A 20,914-nucleotide genomic window follows, 5' to 3' on the forward strand; every position below is an offset into this window, starting at 1 on the left:
GCTCCATCTTAATGGCAGCTGAGAGATGATGTGCCTGTATTGGGTTGTCCCATTTACCAGGGACAGCTCCCTACTTTTGTACACGACTTCAATATGGTTGTGGGAGGAGGTATAAAAATGTTATGAATGAACTAATGAATGAATTCATCTCTCCCTGCCCCCCTCCTTAGTAATTCATTGTCCCCATTTTGCATCTGAGGATGCTTTGTGAAAATGTTGCTAGCAGAGGTTGATGGCCATGCCATCAACGCCTTCAAGGTTACCAACCACATACATAGAAATATATGAAGATGGAGAAACACTGCCTTGCTAAGAAATGCACAGGCTCCCATTTCACATACTAGTGAGATGCATTTCACATACTAGTGAGATGCAATGACTTATATCTTGGCTTTTATAACCACACAAAAGAGTGGTGGACTCGTAATCTGGTGAACTGGGTTATTCCCCGCTCCTCCACATGCAGCTGCTGGGTGACCTTGGGCTAGTCACACTTCTCTGAAGTTTCTCAGCCTCACTCACCTCACAGAGTGTTTGTTGTGGGGGAGGAAGGGAAAGGAGATTGTGAGCCGCTTTGAGACTCCTTCGGGTAGTGATAAAGTGGGATATCAAATCCAAACCCTTCCTCCTCTTCTTCTAAATGAATACAGCATACAGAATGTTTTTATTTATTGCTGCATGCTATGTGCAGAGCTACTATAGTTTTAATAATTGTATGTGATTTCATTGGTCTTACTGTATGAAATGCTGTTGTGATTGGGGTTATTGTTGTCGTTCCTTACTTTTATTGTTATTTTTATGGTTATGAAATTTTGTGGCTTTAAATGGGTTCTTGGTTTCCAGTTTGAATTTATGTGCTGGAAGTCACCTTAAGAGGGGGGCTTCCGAAAGGGGGCTTCTAAATATTTTTAAATAAAGACATAAACAAAATAAACCGTAAGTCTAGTCTAATGGGGCTGGGGGGGGGGAGTGCTGGGGCACTGGTCCTGGGAACTGTAGTTCACAAAGGGTGCTGAGAGTTGTTGTGAGTTGTTGTTGGGAGACCCCCTACTCCCCTCACAGAATTACAGTTCTCTGAATTCCCTGGGAAGGGGAATAGATTGTTATACCTCTCTGAGAATTGTAGCTCTGTGGAGGGAATAGGGTTCTCCTAACAACTCTCAGCATCCTACACGTCCCAGAATGCTTTGGGGGAAGCCATGATTGTTGAAGCGGTATACAGTGGTGTGGTACCTCGGGTTACATATGCTTCAGGTTACGCCACTAACTCAGAACTCCACTAACTCCACTAACCCAGAAATAGTACCTCGGGTTAAGAACTTTGCTTCAGGATGAGAACAGAAATCGTGTGGCGGCGGTGAGGCAGCAGTGGGAGGCCCCATTAGTTAAAGAGGTGCTTCAGGTTAAGAACAGTTTCAGGTTAAGAATGGACCTTCGGAACGAATTAAGTACGTAACCAGAGGTACCACTGTATTGTGTTTTGAATGTAGGGAATGGAAGTCAGCATTGCACTAATATGATTCTTCTGTCAGTGCAAATATTTCTGCCTGCCAGAACAATCTCCCCTCTTCTGCCCCCATATGCTGTTCTGGCCATTCTCCTGAGCTTCCAGAGAAGCTTTGGGGGCAGATATACATAGGGGGTGGGAGAAAGAAAGAAAGGGGCAAAGCCCTGTTGTGCTAGCAGGAGTCCTTCTTACCAGCTTCAACTAGAGGACTGGGTTGGTTGAATCCAGCCCATGGTGTAGATATCATCTGACAAAATAAATAATAAGCAAGTCATTAGTCTGCTACATTCGCCAGCGTGATGTCTCCCAGGGACACTAGCATTACTCTTGCTTATCTATCCCATGTGCAGCAGTGACAATTGTGGCATGGCGTACGCAGGCTCACCAGAGCCATAACCAGGAGGGAAGTGATAGGGGAACAAAGCATATGCAGATTGCCAGGCAACGGAAAAGGATGTATGCCTTTGCTACTTGCAGCTTCCCAAACTAGGGAGGTCTATGTACATCTGGAATTCTGCACTAGATTCCACACAGCACGATTCCTCAGGGTGGTGGAGATTAAGTATCTCACAGAATGAGCTGTTTATAGTTAACAGTGAAAAACTAGCAGCTGCATATTCCTCACCTCCTTCTGCTAAAGGATATAGTAGAATGTCATGCATGGAAGAGGCAGAGAGATCAGCAGGAAAAGGATACAGGTACCATATAATGTAGACTTTGTCCATAGTCTACCATTGTATTATGAAATATGTTTTGGACTAGGACAAGTCCATACTTTGGAAGCAGGTGGCAGAAGAGCAAAAAAGGAAAAGAAAAAAGAATGCAAGCACGTTTTTTTTGAAAAGTATTTTTCATTTCTTCCCTTTGCAAGAAATACTATTTAAACCAGCACAAAATAAATGTAACCCTCATATTCTTGGAATTATACAGTAAACTGCCCTGTACATTTTGGCAGCAGTTAAACGTATCCATAATCAAATTCATATGGGGCCTCAAATGATCACAATGTTTGGAGAGGAGCCAGATAGTAAGTAATTTAAACATCACAGGAAATTAAATTTTAGAATTCAATTTTGCATAAAGTTTTCTGTAATGAAAATGTCAGACATAAATTATGAAGTCTGATTATATTCTCTTTTTTAAAACTTTTTAATAAAATAATAGAGGCACTTGACAGTCAAGAACAAATGCATATTTTATGTGAGTAGCATTATGTTAAAACTAGCATTCTCTGGAAATAATGGAACAGATGTTAACGCTGCTATATCAGTTATCAGGTGCTCTGTTAAACAGCTTCAAACACAAGTATTTATTAAAAAATGCTAACAGGATTGTCTCTTAGGGTTATCTAATTGTAGGTTTAAACTGTGGATACTTAATATAATTAATTATACATGTAGAACTATATAGTTGGACCATAATTTATTATGTGTGTCAGAGTAGAAATTGCACTTTATTCCATTATGAATTAATTTAATACGGGCAAGGGGAATGAATTTAGTGAAAATATCAAATGGTTCCTAATACAGTTATAAATGAACACTAATTCGAATTTCCCTTCCTTTGGGGAGAAGGAGGAGGAAGAATTCTCTCCTCCCACACCCCTCCCACTTTTCTATATTTTGGGGCTAATTTTAGGTTGCTGCTTTTAAAAAAATATTCCACTGCTATCTTATATGAAAATCACTGCCAGAAGGAGAAGTCACAATGGTTTAGCTCAGAAGGTTTTTGAAAGGGAAGGAGAGATGTCTCTATTGTTCTTATGCTTGGTGGCAGCTTTCTAGAACCATGCTCAGAGACTGCATGTCACTAAATGCCAGATGTTGGGAAACAACAGCAACAAGACAGGTTACGATAACATACGTCCCAACATTTCCCCGATGAAAAGAGGGACGTCCTATACAACGACAACAACTTTATTATTTATACCCCGCCCATCTGACTGAGTTGTCGCAGGCACTCTGGGCAGCTTCCAACATATATAAAAACATAATACAGTGGTACCTACGCTTCAGGTTACAGACTCCGCTAACCCAGAAATAGTACCTCGGGTTAAGAACTTTGCTTCAGGATGAGAACAGAAATCGTGCGGCGGCAGCGGGAGGCCCCATTAGCTAAAGTGGTACCTCAGGTTAAGAACAGTTTCAGGTTAAGAACGGACCTCCAGAACGAATTAAGTTCTTAACCCGAGGTACCACTGAAAAACATTAGAAAGCTTCCCTATACAGGGCTGCCATCAGATGTCTTCTAAAGGTTGTATACTGTAGTTACTTATCTCCTTCGCTCAGGGGTCACACAACTCCATGCCCTCCAACGGAAATTGGGACGTCCTAAGGAAAAGCAGGAAGTTCTGGGGTCAAATCAGAAACTGAGACAGCTTCTGTAAATCCGCGGCTGTCCCTGGGAAACAGGGACACTTGGAGGGTCTGTAATAAGCTTCATAAAGGCCTCTGCTTGGCCGCTGTGGGAAACAGAATGCAGGACTAGAAAGGCCTTTGCTTTGATCTAATTATCCCCATTCTTAAAGCAGGAATGGGACCCTCTTCAGCTTGGGGGCCATATTCCCTTCTGGGCAACCTTCTGAGGGCCACATGACAATGGTGGGCAGGGCCAGAAGTGAAGACAGGCATTTTGTACAGTAGACTAGTTTCTTCTCTTTCCTCCATCCAGATAAGCAAGGGGGCATCGCCAGATTTCAAGGACACTTTAGGCAAAAATATTCAGGCAGGATGCAGGGCCAGTGAAGGGTGTATCTTTACGGGAGAAGTTGTAGTCTGGGGAGAATCCTAAGTTAGACAGAAAGGCTGAATTTAGCCCCCAGGACTGAAATTCCCCACCACTGCCCATGCTTCATGTGAGTAAAGGAGCCAGATGTGGAGGCAATATTGCTCCAGTTGTCTGAGATGTTCATCCAGTGCAGCCCCAACGGCCACCCCTCTTAGCAGCGCTGTGCCCTGACCTCCACATTCTGTTGATGAAACATAATATTGTGCTCCTGTGTGGTGAGCATTTTGCATTGCACTTTAATGAAAAAAGATCTCATCCTCCTGGAAGTCAGATCCTGTCCATTATTGCTTGAGAGCATTATGAGGCATGTATAGTACAACTGGATGTATCTGAATGGCATGGGCGACATCCATCAACTGAAATCAGATGCTTAGAAAAATGAGATTGCTATTTACATGGTGGCCAGAGGAACAGAGGGGACAATAAATGCTGGTAAATGTTACTTTTTACTTCTCACTTTTCTGATAGTGAATGTTAATCAGGAGGAGGAGGAGAAAAAAACCCCACCTGGTTTCTTTCTGTCATATCCACATTTGTTTCCTTGTTATCTACACACAATTCCTGCTCCGTGTTTGCAGTCATGAGATTGTTGTCTATCACATGACGGTGTATGTTTTCATTCCACAGAGTGGGAAGTGACAGAGACAGGTTGTTTTAGTATTACTGTGTACTGTGAAGTGGGACTATTGTCCTTTGTCTCTTTCTCTTTGCTGTCTGATGAGAAAGAGGAAGGAGCTAAGTCAGAATGCTCCGAATGTATTATATGTAAATAAAAGTAGATTAGCCAAAATGCTGTCCTATTGAGTCACGAACCGCCAATATTCTGCAGGTTCCTAACTGTGCTGATGCTTCTTGGTATCAGTCGCTGTGATGTTCGGGCTGGAGAAAGCTTTTGAAGCTCCTGACCAACCAGGAGGGAGAGAACATGCCAGTTGGGCATGTGTCTCTACCAGGGTCCTACACAAGTGTAGGATGATCCTAACAACAAACACACTTTTCATTATTGATAGCAAGCCTTATACTAAATTGGGCTGAACAATGGCTTAGGATTCGACTCAGATCAGAAACCAATCAGGGGCACTTTGTAATCGGTTTAAAATGAAATGGGAGGCAAACAAAGCAGAAATAAAATGCCTGAAACTGGTATATGGAAAAAGAAACGCTGTTGCTTGATGAAGCCTTTGTGACGAAGAGTAGGCCAGCAATGGAACTGCCAGTGGCCTAGCTATTCCTGGAAAAATGCCTGAGATTGCTTGCAGGGTTGCATTACAGCTCTTGCTAACTGCTTCTACTTCTTTTTTGTCCTGTTCCCCTTCCAATGAAGCATTTTAGGAGATACTTTGGGGAAATGCAAATGAAGCAAAGTGACACTGCAAAGTGGGAATGAAGCAAAGCAACCTGGGACTCAGCTAGATTGGTAAAGAAAAAGTGTTTTATATGTGTTGTACAGTCATACCCTGGGTTGCGAACCTGATCCGTGCGGGAGGCACGTTCACAACCTGCAGCGCCATGTCTGCGCATGCACGTGATACAAATTGGTGGTTCTGTGCATGTGGGTGATGTCATTTTCTGGTTCTGCGCATGCGCGAGCACCGAAACCTGAAAGTAACCCGTTCCAGTACTTCCGGGTTTGGCGCGGTCCACAACCCGAAAATGCGCAACTCGCAGCATTCGCAACCCGAGGTATGACTGTATATGTGATATAACAATGCGACACCAGATGGCGCTGTGGAGTCCCGTCTTTCCCTACCGGATTTCCCTGTATGTGTTTGCAACGCATTTAACTGCATCACTTCTTTGACATGCCTAGATCCAGCCTTAGGCCCACATAAAACAGCTTCTCCAAAAGAGCAACATGACTGGAAGTGTGTGCAGATCCTGGCTGTGTACACGTTACTATTCAGCTTCAGTGCACCCCCACCATAGGTGTGTGAAACTAAGTACCCATGGCATTAACCACAATCCATATCTGTCTTGTAACTTCTTGAGAAATACTGTTGTTTGATGCGTTTCCCCCTCACAGCAGCTTCCATCCTATCTGGAAATATAGGCTGTGTTTAAGATGAGGTGTGTACACTTCAGACAGGAGTTGCACATGCTCAGATGAAAGCTTCATTGAATTGGCGTTTGGGAGGCGCTGCAGGCACAGGGGAACAAATCAGGTAATGTGCATCTGTTGAAGACATCCCCATCCCCATGGGGTGATAGCCTCACTTTAGAGGCACTGTCTAAAGAAACTAAGGAGCTGAATGGTTTGTGCATTTTTTAATTGTATCTATAGGCATCTTTCCAACTTCCAAATGCTTATTTTTTTAACGTGGGCTCACTTTTACGTGGGCTTAAAAGCCGTATATTTTAATTGGAAGGCAGGCGCTGTGAGAGCAGCTGTTTTGACTCAGCTGATAAGGAAAGATTAGAAACTCATCTCTGCGAACGGAGACTCTGCAGTCGTTAACAATCTTAATATGGTTACCACACAAGCACAGACCCACAGTGCTTCAGAGAAATTGTCCAGAACTCAATTGCCAAATTTAGCACCAAATCTGTGCTGGACTATTGTGAATCAGCAACCAGAGGAGCTGGAGCAAGGAAGGTGGAAGCAATTGCAAAATATTTGCGGCAAGATGTAGTTAATTTATCTTATATGGCAGCCCTGGTTCTTTATATGGTGTGTGTGCAAGAAGTGGGACTGGAAATGCCTTATCCCAAGTAAGAGGTTTTGCTCTAATGAAAGCTTAGTTAACTGGTCAGTTGATCTGGACTTGTTAGGAGCTGATACATATCGTCCCAGACTACCTCAGCTTCCTCCATATAATGAAGCCTCAACAATGTGTAATAACAATTTTGGCATAATAGACTTGGCTACGACAGAGATTGAAACTCCCCCACAGTGGCAACTTTTACATGATCAGTGTCTCTACAAAACAAGCTGCAGAGGGAATCTTTGGCAGAATCGACACATTGGAAAAGAAGCGTGGATCTACACACAGAAATTTAACTGTTATAACAAAAGGAAAAAAAACCCCACTATGTAAAAATTGCTTAGAATTTTTTTGCTCTCTGGCACCATCTAGTGATACATGTTTATATTGAATTCAAAATTTTTTTTTGACTAATGTAGCTGAGTCTGAAGTTTCTGGTTTTGATGCCGTAATTAGTACACGGGTTGGGTTAGTGGAGACATAAATTGTGAGTGCAGCCCTGCAGACTTTCCAGCAAAGAAACTAATGTTGGTGATAGTTTGAAGGTGCATTAAGGCCAGGATAGATCTGAGCTCTCTATCAGATTCAGTAGCTAAACGGACTTCCAGGGAGGAATCATGGCTGATTTTATGTCTCTTATTGAGACTCCATCGACAGATAATTAGGTGGTGATTAATTATATATATGATTCAGTATCTAAACAATTAAATGGCATCTAACAAGATTGGAACTTGAACTCAGAGACCTGCTTTTACACCAATAGGAATGCTGAAGAGGAGCCGTTTTCCATTCTTGCCTTAACCCCTTCTGATCCAAGGCTACTAATAGTGGATGAGTATGCTGAAAACCGACTTGCTTCCAAGATCTTGGTCTGTCACCTAATCTGATTTGTTCAAGCCCCAACCTGGCACATTTTGATGGAACTCTGGAGCCTACAAGCTGACACTCCACGTTCCCAGCCCCACAACACAGATGGGAGGAAAAGGCTGCAAACAATGGATTAATAAACACACTTGGAAAGGTAGTGAATGAGAGGGAAAGTTCAAATTCCAATGATGCTTCTTCTAGAAAGAAGATGTTCTGCAGGCGGTCATTCATAACTGGCCAGTGAAAAAATCCAGCAGAATAAAGAAACAGGGGCTCCCCTGGATTTAGAAAATGGTTTACATTGCAAATGCCTGCCTAATTGTGACCAGAGAGGCAGTAACGAACTAACCTTTCAGGATTCAGATGTATGGGATAAATTTTGGTCTCTAATTCATATATTTGCTGACAGAGAGCTGTTATTGCAATAAAAGGTTGTTCAAATACCCTTCCCCACCCACTTCTGGGTCAGGGGAGCAAGAAGAAGAGGAAGAAGAAGAGTTTGGATTTGATATCCCGCTTTATTACTCCCCTTCAGGAGTCTCAAAGTGGCTAACATTCTCCTTTCCCTTCCTCCCCCACAACAAACACTCTGTGAGGTGAGTGGGGCTGAGAGACTTCAGAGAAGTGTGACTAGCCCAAGGTCACCCAGCAGCTGCATGTGGAGGAGCGGAGACGCGAACCCAGTCCCCCAGATTACGAGACTACCGCTCTTAACCACTACACCACACTGGCAGTAGTGGCACACCTCAGAACACACCGAAGAGACTGTGGAAGAGGCAGTGTACTGAGTGATTCCTGCCACTCTCCAAAGGAGGAATAAATGTATGACTCCCCAGTGAGAGGACTCCCTAGTGAGGGGACAGAGGCAGCAGTGTGTGCATGTAACAGGATGTCCTGTCTTCCAGGTGCAAAGATTCACAATATGGCAGAGAAGTTACAAAGTCTTACAAAGCCCACTAACCACAACCCCTTCCTGTTGATTCATGTGTGTACAGCCAGACACAGCCTTTAACATATAGCAAAGGACGAATAATAATAATAATAATAATAATAATAATAATAATAATAGTAGTAGTAGTAGTAGTTATAATTATACCCCATCCATCAGGCTGGTTTTCCCCAACCACTCGGCAGCTTACAGCACATATAAAAACATAGTAAAACATCAAACATTAAAAACTAAATAAAGATTAAACTGAAGGCAGCCCTGTTTAGGGAAGCTTTTAATGTTTGATGCATTACTGTATTTTAATATTTTGTTGGAAGCTGCCCAGAGTGGCTGGGGAGGCCCGGCCAAATGGGCGTGGTATAAATAAATTATTATTATTATTATTATTATTATTATTATTATTATTATTATTATTATTATTATTACTACTACTACTACTACTACTACTACTATTTACAACCTGCTATTTAAGGGTCCCATCATAAGAGACTATGAGACTCTGGGTAGGAAGCTGAATGTCAGGAGCCAGTCCACGAGACTGAAGGGTCTTGGGCCACAGGTAGTTTTCCCCATCACTGCTTGTTTTCTCCTGTTCTGGAGGGTAGGACCAGAACCAATGGTTTCAAGTTACAAGGAAGGAGAGTCTGATGAAACATAGAGTCGTAGAGTTGGAAGGGGCCCAAGCGTCATCTAGTCCAACCCCTTGCGATGCTAAAGCGTCCATGACAGACAGCCATCCAACACCAGGAAGAACCTCCTGACAGTAAGAGCTGTTTGACAGTGGAATAGACTCCCTCAGGAAGTTTTAGACTCTCCTTCATTGGAGGTATTAAAGCAGAGGTTGGATGGCCATCTGTCATGGATGCTTGAGCTGAGATTCCTGTATAGCAGGGGGGGTTGGACTAGATGACAACTCTGTAATTCTATTGTTCTATGATTTTTAGTCTACCAAACAGATGTGGCCTAAATGGGGTCCCTTTCCCTTTTCTATAGCAGAATGTAGTCTCCCCCCCCCTTTGGATCCTATCCAATAATGTTTCTCTCCGTTCACTAGGAGAATTCCAGAGTGAGATTTTCACAAACCAAACTGGTTTCATGTCTTCACTCAAAATCTGTGAAACAGCTGCATTGGGCATTGGCAGCATAACCTTCATATAATTCACATCATCTCTAATTATATCACAATTGGGGTTCACTACAGAGTGATCAACAAAAAATTCTCAACAGGTGGACTCATCTGCAGAATGTTACCTAATCATTTATTATTATTTTTATTTATTTTTTGCCCGTCTGCCCAGGAATAACTGACCCAGTACTAAGAGCCATTAGCTTACACCAGGAGTGAGGAACCTCTGCCCAACAGGCCAAATAAGACCTGACAGGGGGTGTAATTTGGCCCGCAAGACTGTTTTCCGCTGACTGTGCCCAACTGCACCTGATTTCATATGCAATGTTAGGTGAGGGGCAGATAAGGTTTGGCTTTAAAAAAAGGAAGAACCAGGAAACTTTAAGCCAGCTCACAATTGCTCCCTAGGAAGCAAGGCCTGAGATTGGCTGTGCTATGGAGTTTCCAATCAGACCTAATGTTATGTACTGGGTTGAACAGGATCCAAAAGGCAGCAGTCTGATTGGTCCTAGAACAATAGGATTCAGAATGCAGGAGTCTGATTGGTCCATAGGAGCCACCCAATCCAGCTCCAGGTGGAAGGGAATCTGCAACCTGATATGCCTACAGGAGAATCCTGGAATTAGCCAATCACGTGGGGCCCATTGTGTAAATAATGTATATAAGGCAGATTCTGGGGGAACTTCCATTCCTCCTCACCACTATGAGCTGAATAAAGAGGATGAAATCCATTCTCCACTCTGTGTATATTTCACTTAACCAGCTCCCATCCGCACGGTACGTTTAATGCAGTATCATACCACTTTAAAGGGCCATGACTTCTCCCAAAGACTCCTGGGTAGTGTAGTTTGTTAAGGATGCTGAGAGTGATGAGAAGACTCCTATTCCCTTCACAGTGCTACAATTCCCAGAGTTCCCTGGGAACAGTGCTTGATTGCAAAGCCAGTCTGCAAACCATAGTTCTGGGAGTGGAACAGGGGTCTCCTAACCAACTGGAGAAGGCTGCTTTAAACTGAGAAGAAGATTGTGATCGAGCATTTGAAATGAGAAGCAGGGGAAAGAGGAGAGACATGGTTTTCTTTTAAAACCAAGGCTCCGGGCTTGCAGGTGGGATTGGGGAAAATGTGCCTCTGCTCTGCGCTGTCCTGAATATCTGTTCTGGAAGGCTGCCAGCCCTGTGATCCCTTCCTGATGCCTCTCGAAATGCCAATTCAGCGTGTCGGAAGGCATTGGTAGGGGATCACAGAGCTGGCAGCTTCCCAGCTATTATCTCTAAGACAGGGCAGGCTGCGAGATGTCTTAACTTCTAACATGGAGATGTCAAGGAAGTGACATCCCTTCTTTATAGAGCTTTTTAACAAAAGGGGGATGGTGGAGGGAGAGCACTGCACACATACTGAAACGGAAGCGTACCTCAGATAGGCCCGAATTAACCATAATGCTTGGTAAGCGGCAGACTCCAAGCAGGGAGGCAGCTGTCCAGTGATTTTCTTCTCTTGACATGCCCTACCGTCAGAATCCCACTGTCTATGATGTTTCTCCCTTATAAAAATGCATCCCATCCCAACATCCACTCAAGCTGCAAATGGAAGGCCCACCCACCCCCTGTCCAGGAAGCAGAGCACGGGATAAGAGTCATCCTCCTGAAATCAGATCCTGCCCTTTGCCGCTTGAGATCATTATAATACACATACAAAAAAAAAAACCAAAAAAAACCCAGCGTATTTGCAGCGACATCCACAACTTTTGTGGATATGCTGTATTACCTTAATCGTCTGGGTCCCCAAGCAGCTTACGAGAAACAAAGAAACCCACAAAAGGTAAACCATACACTGGAGATTAAAACATCAGAGCAGCCTTCATGGTGCCTAGGCCTCCTGGACCAGAACAGTTTTAAACTGGTTTCTGAAACTTGTCAGGGATGGTGCTTGCCTGATTCGTAATGGGATGGAGTTCTGTAGTGTTGGGCCCATTCCCTGAAGATATGATTCCTACTTTGACATGCTTCTGGTCTGTGGTGGGGACTACTACTACTGTTCCCCTAGATCATATCAGTGATCAGCCCAGGGCATAGACAAATACAGCTGCTATTTACTGGGTCTGAAATATTTAGTTCAGGAATGGGCGGTGCTATATTTTTCTAGAAAAAGAGGTGCCGGAACTCACCAAGAGTGCCTCCCTTGTTCTCTAATAATGGCAGTGGTGCCCACCTGGGAGGTGTTGGAACTGAGTTCTAGTGAGTTCCAGCTGGAAAAAAAAACCCCTGGGAATTGTAGTTCTCCAGATGTTGTAGTTCTCCAGATGTTGTTGGATTGGATTGGCCAATGGTCAGGGATGATGGGAGCCAGAGTCCATCAGCATCTACAGGACCTCAGGCTCTCCATTCTTGGTTTAGCTAATTGAACTGATTACAAATCTTGTAATACTTGGCTTTGAGGGTGAGGTTTATGTTGCTCTTATATGCTTTCCTGTGTGGCTGGGTAATACCAGAAGTCCAGGATGATGCACAAGGAGCCTGTGTTGCGTGCTAAGCCACTCCACGTTGGTGTGGGAAGGAGACGCAGTTTGGGCTCATTCTACATGGACTGGGACATGTCAAATTGCTACAATAATGCAGGAGCAGCAGTTCACTAGCTCTCATGCCAATGAAGGGATGTAAGAACCCAAACTTTTACAATATTGGTGCTCTGGAGAGTGCCAACCTTGGGCTGATGGGAGTTGCAGTTCAAAATATCTGGTGGGCATCAGGGTGGGGAAGACTGCTTTAGTGACAAGAGTGGCCTTAGTCCTACCTCTGTGTGATAAGTCTGGCAGACAAGGGAGAAATATTTTATTGGTCAGAGATGTTGACGCCAAGTTCCCCACTCACTCATGTCCTTTACCCCAGCTACGTCCGTAGACAGCTCGAACTTTCAACTTTGCCAAGGAAGGGGAAGATGGAGGGAAAGTGTGGGGTGGGGGACGCGAGGAAGAAAAGAATTCTCTCAGAGGAATCCAGAGCATTTCCCATAGGCTTCCTGATATAATTAAACACCAACACACAGACATTCATAACCTTTTCAGCACAATCACTAACACATTCTTGGACCAGAAAATGTTCAGGCCTCAGTTAAATATAAACACATAAATGAGCCATAGATTTCAGCTACTGAAATGAAGGTGAGAGAAAATATATATATTTATATTACACACATGCCCCTTTTCCTACACCTCTGTCTTTATATAAGCTTTGTAACCTACAGTCAAAAGCTGCTTATGATGTAAGGAAGCTCAAGAACCCTTATAAGATGTTATAAATGTATAGGCATGTAGGAGGCATGTGGGGCCCTCTCAACTGTCCTGATTAAATTGGTACATCTCATTTTTGATGGGGCCATGCTCTTGTGTGGGTCACATGACTTGCAAGGAAGCACAGCCCCAGAGAAGACGGGTGTCCTTGTTTTCTGCTGGGACACATTGGAGGGTGTGGTATAAGTCATACCTTCTCAAGCCAAACAAGGTGGACTGTTAGTGTGTTTCCCTTGGATAGGTCTTTTGGACTCACCAACATTGGAAACTCTTACCACACAGGGTTCCCAATAACGGATGAGGCTTGCAAGTATGTTCTGACAAACATATTTAGAAGCATCTTAAGACCTCGTTGCACAATCCGGCAAGGTTGGGAGTGGAGGTGGGTTGGGATGAAAAGAGCGATTGGCAAGGTGTTATGTGATAAAACTTGTGACTGTTAGTTGTTGAGACTCAGGTCTCATGCACACAATACATTTAAAGCACCACAGTACCACTTTAAACAGACATGGCTCCCCCCAAAGAATTATGGGAGCTGGAGTTCGTTAATGGTGCTGAGCGTTATTGTTGTTGTTGTTGTTTAGTCGTTTAGTCGTGTCCGACTCTTCGTGACCCCATGGACCAGAACACGCCAGGCACCCCTGTCCTCCACTACCTCCCGCAGTTTGGTCAAACCCATGCTGGTAACCTCGAAAACACTATCCAACCATCTTGTCCTCTGTCGCCCCCTTCTCCTTGTGCCCTCCATCTTTCCCAGCATCAGTGTCTTCTCCAGGGAGTCTTCTCTTCTCATGAGGTGGCCAAAGTACTGGAGCCTCAGCTTCACAATCTGTCCTTCCAGTGAGCACTCAGGGCTGATTTCCTTAAGAATGGATGCGTTTGATCTTCTTGCAGTCCATGGGACTCTCAAGAGTCTCCTCCAGCACCATAATTCAAAAGCATCAATTCTTCGGCGATCAGCCTTCTTTATGGTCCAGCTCTCACTTCCATACATCACTACTGGGAAAACCATGGCTTTAACTATACGGACCTTTGTTGGCAAGGTGACATCTCTACTTCTCAAGATGCTGTCTAGGCCTGTCATTGCCCTTCTCCCAAGAAGCAGGCGTCTTTTAATTTCGTGGCTGCTGTCACCATCTGCAGTGATCATGGAGCCCAAGAAAGTAAAATCTCTCACTACCTCCATTTCTTCCCCTTCTATTTGCCAGGAGGTGATGGGACCAGTGGCCATGATCTTCGTTTTTTTGATGTTGAGCTTCAGACCATATTTTGCGCTCTCCTCTTTCACCCTCATTAAAAGGTTCTTTAATTCCTCCTCACTTTCTGCCATCAAGGTTGTGTCATCTGCATATCTGAGGTTGTTGATATTTCTTCCAGCAATCTTAATTCCAGTTTGGGATGCATCCAGCCCAGCCTTTCGCATTATGTATTCTGCATATAAATTAAATAAGCAGGGAGACAAAATACAGCCTTGTCGTACTCCTTTCCCAATTTTGAACCAATCAGTTGTTCCATATCCAGTTCTAACTGTAGCTTCTTGTCCCACATAGAGATTTCTCAGGAGACAGATGAGGTGATCAGGCACTCCCATTTCTTTAAGAACTTGCCATAGTTTGCTGTGGTCGACACAGTCAAAGGCTTTTGCATAGTCAATGAAGCAGAAGTAGATGTCTTTCTGGAACTCTCTAGCTTTCTCCATAATCCAGCGCATGTTTGCAATTTGGTCTCTGGTTCCTCTGCCTCTTCTAAATCCAGCTTGCACTTCTGGGAGTTCTCGATCCACATACTGCTTGAGCCTTCCTTGTAGAATTTTAAGCATAACCTTGCTAGCGTGTGAAATGAGTGCAATTGTGCGGTAGTTGGAGCATTCTTTGGCACTGCCCTTCTTTGGGATTGGGATGTAGACTGATCTTCTCCAATCTTCTGGCCACTGCTGAGTTTTCCAAATTTGCTGGCATATTGAGTGTAGCACCTTAACAGCATCATCTTTTAAAATTTTAAATAGTTCAGCTGGAATACCATCACTTCCACTGGCCTTGTTATTTGCAGTGCTTTCTAAGGCCCATTTGACTTCACTTTCCAGGATGTCTGGCTCAAGGTCAGCAGCCACACTACCTGGGGTGTACGAGACATCCATATCTTCCTGGTATAATTCCTCTGTGTATTCTTGCCACCTCTTCTTGATGTCTTCTGCTTCTGTTAGGTCCTTACCACTTTTGTCCTTTATTATGGTAATCTTTGTACGAAATGTTCCTTTCATATCTCCAATTTTCTTGAACAGATCTCTGGTTCTTCCCATTCTGTTGTTTTCCTCTATTTGTTTGCATTGCTCGTTTAAGAAGGCCTTCTTGTCTCTCCTTGCTATTCTTTGGAAATCTGCATTCAATTTCCTGTATCTTTCACTATCTCCCTCGCATTTTGCTTGCCTTCTCTCCTCCGCTATTTGTAAGGCCTCGTTGGACAGCCACTTTGCTTTCTTGCATTTCCTTTTCATTGGGATGGTTTTCGTTGCTGCCTCCTGTACAATGTTACGAGCCTCCATCCATAGTTCTTCAGGCACTCTGTCCACCAAATCTAAATCCTTAAACCTGTTCCTCACTTCCACTGTGTATTCATAAGGGATTTGACTTAGATTGTATCTTACCGGCCCAGTGGTTTTTCCTACTTTCTTCAGTTTAAGCTTGAATTTTGCTATAAGAAGCTGATGATCTGAGCCACAGTCAGCTCCAGGTCTTGTTTTTGCTGACTGTATAGAGCTTCTCCATCTTTGGCTGCAGAGAATATAATCAATCTGATTTCGATGCTGCCCATCTGGTGATGTCCATGTGTAGAGTCGTCTCTTGTGTTGTTGGAAAAGCGTGTTTGTGATGACCAGCTTGTTCTCTTGACAGAACTCTATTAGCCTTTGCCCTGCTTCGTTTTGATTTCCAAGGCCAAACTTGCCAGTTGTTCCTTTTATCTCTTGCCTCCCTACTTTAGCATTCCAATCCCCTATAATGAGAAGAACATCCTTCTTTGGTGTCACTTCTATAAGGTGTTGTAAGTCTTCATAGAATTGGTCAATTTCAGTTTCTTCAGCACCAGTGGTTGGTGCATACACTTGGATTACTGTGATGTTAAAAGGTCTGCCTTGGATTCGTATCGAGATCATTCTATCATTTTTGAGATTGCATCCCAGTACAGCTTTCGCCACTCTTTTGTTGACTATGAGGGCCACTCCATTTCTTTTACAGGTTTCTTGCCCACAGTAGTAGATGTGATGGTCATCCGAACTGAATTCACCCATTCCCGTCCATTTTAGTTCACTGATGCCCAGGATGTCAATATTTATTCTTGCCATCTCATTTTGGATCTCTGAGTCTCGGCAAATGTAGTCCCAGGCACAGAGTTCTGCATACAGTCTCTCTTCCCAAGCTCTTTCCTATGATCTCTTCCACTCAAGTGATTCTTTTGTCCTGAATACTGGAAGAGAAACCTCAGCTGTGAAAGGTGCCATCATATTTGGCCAGGCCTCCTCTGCAAGTTGAACATTGCAAACAAGGCCGTATTCATACCATGCATTTACAGTGCTATGATGCCACTTTTAACAGCCATCACTTTCCCCAAAGAATTATGGGAAGTGTAGTTTGTTAAAGGTGCTGAGAGTTATTAAGAGACCCCTATTCTCCTCACAAAGTTACAACTTGCAGAATAGTTTAGTCATCAGTCCCTCTTACTCTGCAAACTGTTCTCCTCACAATTCTCATCACAAAGTAAGTTTAACCATCAGTCCCTCTTACTCTGCGACCTGTAGCTCTGTGAGGGAATAGGGGTCTCCTAATAACGCTGAGATGGCTGAGCGTTATTAGGAGACCCCTATTCCCTCACAGAGCTACAGGTCGCAGAGTAAGAGGGACTGATGGTTAAACTTACTTTGTGATGAGAATTGTGAGGAGAACAGTTTGCAGAGTAAGAGGGACTGATGACTAAACTATTCTGCAAGTTGTAACTTTGTGAGGAGAATAGGGGTCTCTTAATAACTCTCAGCACCTTTAACAAACTACACTTCCCATAATTCTTTGGGGAAAGTGATGGCTGTTAAAAGTGGCATCATAGCACTGTAAATGCATGGTATGAATACGGCCTTGTTTGCAATGTTCAACTTGCAGAGGAGGCCTGGCCAAATATGATGGCACCTTTCACAGCTGAGGTTTCTCTTCCAGTATTCAGGACAAAAGAATCACTTGAGTGGAAGAGATCATAGGAAAGAGCTTGGGAAGAGAGACTGTATGCAGAACTCTGTGCCTGGGACTACATTTGCCGAGACTCAGAGATCCATTCCTGACATGAATTCAGTTGCAGAGACTCAGATGCAACAGGGTTGCCAGTTCAAGACCTTGCAGGTCTGCTACTCTGCAACCTGCAGCTGGCCCATTCTGCAAAAAAAGAAGAAGATGTGTGTGCAATTAAATTGTGTGGGGTTTCTCCGAGTAACATTTGGTATTCTTGACTTACAGGATCCTAATTAAAAGAATGTTGCCTGCTGTATTGTGGCAAAAGCAATCATCTATCTCCTATTAATCCCAGAAGTCAACCAGGGGTCAAGGCCACCCAAATCATTAACCTGTGGTTGGAGGAAATAATTAAACAATCTATGGTTTTAAAAACCCTACACGTTCCCCCCCGCTACCAAACCACCCCCCAAATTAACTACTTGAATTAAAAAGACTAAGAACTGACATTGGAAAACACATATTCGTTTTTCCTGACAACGCTCGTGATCTAGGCACTTGATGATTCTATTAGTCATTAGCTAGATAAGTGCAGCGAGCCAGGACAGTGTAGTGGTCCAACTATAGGACTAGAGGGACTCAGGTTCAAATCCTCACTCACAAATGAAGCTTGTTGGGTTGGAACTCAGGCCAGTTGCTGCCTCTCGCCCTGACCTACCTCACAGAGCTGTTGAGTGGATAAAATCTACGGAGGAAGAACCATGCACCTGAGGGATGGGGAGCCTGTGACAGTCCAGATGTTGTTGAACTGCGACTCCCATCATGCCCAGGCCATTGGCCATACTGGCTGGAGTGGATGGATGGGAGCTAATGCCCAACAACATCTGGAAGACCACAAATTCCCCATTCCTGATGTACACAGTCTGACGTCCTTGGAGATGGCACGTGACAAGAATACCTTGTCTTCTATTCTGTTGCTGATGGGCATCAATACTAGTCAGGTTTAGGAAAGGTTCACATATGCTTTATGGTATAGCAAGGACCTCTGCGATCTGAAATGACCTGCTAAGACACCCTGATTCATCTCACTCACTTAGGGTCCTGTTGCTGCTGACCGATCCGTCTCTACACGAATGAACCGAGGTCACATGGTGACACTTCTGAGCTGATCATTTCTCCTGATTGTCTCATCGGAGGACTGAGCAGAGAGCTACTGGGAGGCAGATGGTGAGTACAGGCTTTCTTCTGAGATCTTGGGTCTAGGAAGGTGGGAAATGATCAGTGAGGCAGGTGGGAAATGTGCTTGGTTCATTGCATCACACAAAATATCTGCACAGAGTGGGAAACAGTATAGCTGATGAGAGCAATTGGGCAGCATCAAGCTAAGATGTACTAGATCAACAGAGCACATATCTGCACAATGAACTTTTGTGGATTGTATGATAAGGTTACCAGCCCCCCCACACCCCCGTGAATCCGGGGACACTTTTCAACCTCAGTCGGAATGGATGGATTTTGTCAGGGGACTGATTTGTAAATCCAGGGACTGTCCCCGGGAAACGGGGACATCTGGCAACCTTATTGTATGAGCACTTATAAAATGCCCCTGAAGTCTCTGAAAATGCAAATGGTGTTTGATGAATAACTTATGTGGAAACTGAGTTTCCTGTGGCCTTCCAGCACAAAGTGGGGATTCCTCAATGTGAATCGTAGAATCATAGAATCTTAGAGTTGGAATGCACCCAAGGGTCATCTAGTCCAACCCCCTGCATTGCAGGAATATCAGCTAAACCTGAAGGTCGAAGATTGAGGAATGAACCAGAACTCAGTAGAGTTCCGCAGATGCTTTGACCAGCTGGGTAACACAAGAGTCTCAGCACACTGCTGCTGCAGATGGCAGCGACTCAAACCACCCATGGGCTGTTATCTTTCCAACACGCCTTTATGCTCAGATACAATAAGCCACAAGTTCTGGTGCCGTTTGTGGAGGGCACCCCCATCATGTTTCAAACAACAAGTGATTACTTTCCAGGATCAATTCTGCCTGGCCATCCAAGATTATCTCCACAAACGTCACCAGAAGCAAGGTGGTCAGCACACAATGTTCTTACGCTGCTCATACAGATGGAACCAAGAGCATGGTTCTCTCCCATGGGATCAACACTTTCTCTCTTCCAGACTGTCACTCCCGTGAGGGAGGTGGGGGAGAAATCTTACACCCTGCCTTGATATTTTATGTGAGTTGGTGGTATTTCTTAATAGATGATAAATAAAATATGTGTGCCCTTTCAGAATGGGGTTGCCACGGCAAAGCAGCTCTCACGTTACTAGATATGTATGTGAAGAGCACCTCACCAGGTCAACACAATATGTGACTGTTGTCCTAAACAAGTCAGTGGATCTGTATCCTTAGGGTAATGCAACACCTTCTGTTGTTTTTTAAAAATAGGAGGTAGCTGCTAAAGTTTGCCGACAGGCACTGCTATAATTTACAGGGGTGGGGGAAGTATTTCAGCAAAAACAACAAAGGGACTTAATGCCTTCTTGAAGACGAACAATTCATTTGTTAGTCCTTTGGATGCCACAAGACCCTTTGTTATTATTCCTATCGTTGTGGTGTATATAAAAAGCAACTGCAACCAATGCTCTTAAAATCCGCTGTGTTTTTGAAATTTAATCTTTAAACCTTGCTGAGAATCAGCACCCTGCCTTACAGAAATCCATCTCCAATTAAGTTTGAGAAAATGCACCCAGCAAATATGAACTTCTGTGGGTGTCCAGCCCAGCTTCTGGGCCAGGCAGACCAGAGCGCTGGGCTATAAGCGATCACAAGCTGATTTCCATATTAGAATTTCACAAAAGAAGCATTTGTGTGTATGTGTATTTCTACTATGAAGCATGCACACACATCTAAATATATACAGACACACACACACACACACACACACACACACACACCAGGCATGTTTTTTTTCCTGATACGTACAAAGAGTTAATGAGGCACAGACTGCCATAAGCTGAGGGAAGCGAGGCCATTTGAATTGCTTTGAAAAACTGGAGTTGGATTTGTTTCCTAGGATTTAAATTGGTAAATTATTTGAATTTCTCCACCCCTAGGTGAATGATTTAGATGGCCTTGACCCCAGTCTGACTGCGGGGATTAATGTGGGATAATGATTGCTGAGGCTATCACTGCAGCAGGCATCATTAATTATCCTTATTGATTGTAGCTTTCAAAGATAAAGCATTATGCTGACTGGAAAATACCCTCTTCCTGCAAGGTCAAGGCTAAAATAGGGAAGCTAAATAATTGCATGAACAAACACAGAAAATAAAAATAACCTCTTGGAGGGATTGTGTAATTAAGATCCAATTACAACATTTTAAGTCTTGTTTACAAAATGACAGGGTTCTTCTTGTCAAGTCATTTCCCTGAAAATTGCTCCACTACATGATAATTGCATTATAGCAGGTAAC

This window comes from Podarcis bocagei, assembly GCF_964188305.1.
Source record: "Podarcis bocagei genome assembly, chromosome: 4".
Taxonomy (NCBI): Eukaryota; Metazoa; Chordata; class Lepidosauria; order Squamata; family Lacertidae; genus Podarcis; species Podarcis bocagei.